The 4,131-nt window shown below is 42.2% G+C and overlaps 1 long non-coding RNA gene across 1 annotated transcript in view; it reads right to left on the bottom strand.

The window, feature by feature from the left end:
* Window positions 1-3,352: 3,352 nt before the first annotated feature.
* The window catches only part of LOC131382261 (uncharacterized), a 6,852-nt gene continuing 6,073 nt past the window's right edge, over window positions 3,353-4,131 (bottom strand). Inside the window, exon 3 of the long non-coding RNA XR_009211566.1 lies at window positions 3,353-3,438. This is a non-coding gene — a long non-coding RNA (uncharacterized LOC131382261). The remainder of the gene's footprint in view (window positions 3,439-4,131) is intronic.

The raw sequence follows: 4,131 nt of genomic DNA, 5'->3' as shown, positions 1-4,131 counted from the left end.
CTTTAAGCTAAAGCTGTGCAGATATGTGTGCATTCTGTCTTGTGATTTAAGGTTCTTGAAGTATATAATCTTTTGGACCCTTTAGGTTGCATTCTAAGTTATTACCTATTTGGCTGCTCAGCCCAAGTCCAAGCCCAGGACCACATGCAAGGGTCTGACAACCTGTAACATCCATGGTAGACTCAACTGGAGTTTCAGATTTTACTATGCATAGGCAACTGTCCAATGGCAAAGCATCCTATAATCAGATAAATGTTTTGTTATTTTGGACAACTGATAGCACATTTCCTTCTTGCAATTTTTTTTTAAATTTAAAAACCAAAATCCAGATCAAAGGGAAAAAAAGGTATTGCATGCCTCTGGGGCTCAATATCTCAAAGAAGCAAGGAGACTATTTTTCAGTCTTATTGAGACAATCAGGTATACCAAAAGGTTTTTTCAAATCATAATTGTATATAAGAATCAATGCTGGAGCTTTTTTAAGATGCTAATTGTGATTTATCTCTCCATCCCAAATTAAGATTCAGCAGTTCATGGTTAAGTCTCTGGAATCTGTCGTTTCAACAAGTGCCCTGGGTGATTCTCATGCAGGAGGTCTACCCAGTAGACTTTGAGACATCCCTGCTGGATGTTTTTTTTTAGAGGCTTTCGAAGAGCTAGTTAATAATTTATGGACGATGTAATAGCAAGCAGAGTTCATTCTGATCTCATTCAGTTCTGGGCTATGCAGCACAGAACAAATGGACATGACCTTCTAGGCATGACTCTTTTAGGAGTGCCCTGGCAATAGCTCTGTCCTTGGTGCAGAAATGAGAGGGAACTTGAGGGAGAAGCTAGTCAGATCTCACTGACTGTATCATTGTTCTGTTTCAACCCTGTGGTGTAATGATATATATTGTTTTTAATCTACAGTTCCTGGCTCATAATTCCCATAGCCCTTGTTACAGTATTTTGCTATAATATTGGATATGTTAGACCTCAAGGGCAGGTCTCTGACATTCTTACCTCCTTTCTCCTGCCCCCCCCAAAAGGACTCTAATGTTTCCCATCTTTCTTATTGTGAGTCTTAAGACCCTCTGATGAGAGAATCCCACCTACACCCTGGAGGAAGGAATTCTGACATCATGAATCTTCCATACTGGGATTCCAGAACTTCCATACTGGGTTCCAGGAGCTTCCAGATAGCTGAACACATGGAGCTTCCTGAAGGGTGGCACCCTGGGAGGGCTTTGAAGCTCCACGCCCCTTTTCTCATCACTAGACTTGTGCATCTCTTCATCGGTATCCTTTGTAATATCTTTTATTGTAAACCAGGAAATGTAAGTGTGTCCCTGAGTTCTGTGAGCCACTCCAGCAAATTAATCGAACCCAAAGAGGGGGTCATGGAAATCCCAACTGGAAGCCAGTAGTCGGCCAGAAGTTCCTGAGGCCTAGACTTGCTATTGGTATGTGGGAAGGGGCAGTTTGGGGGACTGAGCCTTCAATCAGTTGGACCTGATGCTATCTGCAGATAGTGTCAGAATTACATGAGAGGACACCCAGCTGGTGTCCACTGCTTGGTGTGTGGAGGAAAAATCCCTATACATTTGGTCACAGAGGTCATCGTCTGGGTTAATGATTGTTGTGGCACGAGAATAGAGGAAAAACATGATTAGAGAGAGTTCTGCCTACACAAACCTTAACTGGAGCATACTGCAGTTCAATTCTGATGCAAACCACCTGGACTTAGGGCAGACTCCATGAGTTAAGGACTCAGTTCTCCACAATACTGCACTCCCTTCAGATGCCAGCCACAAGTGAGGTACCCAGGCCACTCACCCTTCTGAATGACTGGATATAAGTTTGGGAGTTCCTACAACCACCTCAGATTTGATAATTTGTTAGAACGACTCACAAAACTCACTGAGCATGCTACACTTACTATTACAGTGTTGTAGTAATAGGACACTTACAGGATGGGATCAGAGAGGAAGCGCAAAGCTTCCCTTTCCTCCCCTGGTGGAATCCAGGCATGTCACCACTTCCCCACATCCATGTGCCACCAAACAGGAAACTCTGCTGAGCTTTGGTGTCGAGATTTTACTGGGGTAAATCATGTCACTATGTAGATATGGTTGATTAAATTATGTATTGCTTGTGCAATTGAACTTAATTTCCAAGCCCCCTCCCCCACCCCAGAGGTAGCGTGGCTGAAAGTTCCAACCCTCTAATCATGTGTCTGGTCTTTTTGGTGACCGGTCCCCATCCCATCATCATGAAGGTATCTAGGAGCTGCCATGAGTCACTTCATTATTGTATAAAAGACATTCCTATCACTCTGGAAATTTCAAGGATTTTTGAAACTTATGCCAATAACAAGAGGACAAGACCAAATATGGAGTTTATTGTACCACAGTTGTATTAGGATTCTCTAGAGGGACAAGAGTTTCAGTATTAACTCATATGATCACAACGTCCCATACAGCATGGCAGAAAGATGTAGGCTGGGAGGCTACACTCGATGTTAACTATCACAAGTCCACCCCTTGTCAACTTGAACCCATACGCATCTTCTGAGATCATACATAATCTTCAAATAAAGACAATAATAAGGTCATAATTATGCCTAACATAATACAACTGTCCTTCATACAACTGGAAACGCACCAATCCCCAACCCAAATTATATTACATAATTAATAGATATATATATTAAATATACATATTAAATGCTAACATGAAGTCAGTAAATGTTATGTCACGTGAAAGAGGAGAAAGGAAATAAAATGAAGATACTGATTCACCTATGGAGGCCTGCCAAAGGCTTTAAACAGCATCCCCATCTGCCACTGACACCTCAAGCACCCAAGTGGCAGACAAGCTTGCTTAACAGCCTGGACCTGTTGCAGAGCCTTCTCCTGTTCTGAACCCCACTCAAAACTAACAGCCTTTTGGTTCAGTCAATAAATGGGCCGGAGTAACACACTCAAATGCGAAATGTGTTGCCTTCAAAATCCAAATAGCCCACTAGGCATTGCAGCCCTTTCTTGGTTGTAGTAGGGGCCAAATGCAGCAAAGTATTCATCACCTTAAAAGGAATATCTGCAAAGGCTCCACACCACTGGACCCCTAGAAATTTTACTGAAATACAAGGTCCTTGAATTGAATAACAGAGGTAGGGGGGCTGAAAGGCTGGATGGGATTTATTTCCCATCCTCTGGCATGCAAGTGTCTCACCAATAAGTCCAGTATGTTTGCTACTTCTTGCTCACTGGATCCAATCAACATAATGTCATCAATGTAAGGCACCAGCGTGATATCTTGTGGAAACCAAAAGCGATCAAGGTCTCTCTGAATAAGATTATGACACAAACCTGGAGAGTTGATATACCCCTGAGGTAGGACAGGAAAGGTATATTGTTGGCCTTGACAGCTGAAGACAGATTGCTTCTTGTGGGCCTTAAGGACAGGAATGGAGAAAAAGACGTTTGCAAAGTCAATGACTGTATACCAGTTACCAGGAGATTGTTAATTTGCTCAAACAATGAAACCACACCTGGTACAGCAGCTGCAATTAGAGTCACCACTTGGTTAAGCTTACGATAATCCACTGTCATTCTCCAAGATCCGTCTGTCTTCTGCATAGGCCAAATTTTGCCAAGTCAATGGCTGCATATCAGTTACCAGAAGATTGTTAATTTGCTCAAGCAGTGAAACCACTTCTGGTACAGAAGCTGCAGTTGTAGTCACCACTTGGTTAAACTTATGATAATCCACTACCATTCTCCAAGATCCATCTGTCTTCTGCACAGGCCAAATGGGAGAGTTGAATGGGGATGTGGTGGGAATCACCACCCCTGTGTATTTCAAGTGCTTGATGGTGGCACTAATCTCTGCAATCTCTCCAGGGATGCAATGTTGTTTTCGATTTACTATTTTTCTATTAGAGGAAGCTCTAATGGCTTCTATTTTGCAAAATAAAGACTTCCCCTTCATTCAAGGGCTTCTGGGTCTGTAAACTGGCTCAAGTCTGGAAATTGATTGAGGGGCCCTGATTCTCTGTTTTTATAATTCAAATTAACCTTTTGTCCATTCAAACTAGAAGTTTTCTGTTTATATAAATTAAGTAGGAATGCAGTAGGCTTCCTATCA

Source organism: Hylobates moloch, unplaced genomic scaffold (genome assembly GCF_009828535.3).
Source record: "Hylobates moloch isolate HMO894 unplaced genomic scaffold, HMol_V3 SCAFFOLD_22, whole genome shotgun sequence".
In the NCBI taxonomy this organism is placed as follows: domain Eukaryota; kingdom Metazoa; phylum Chordata; class Mammalia; order Primates; family Hylobatidae; genus Hylobates; species Hylobates moloch.
Note: the sequence above shows the minus strand (reverse complement) of the source record. Positions and strands in the feature narration are given on the sequence as shown.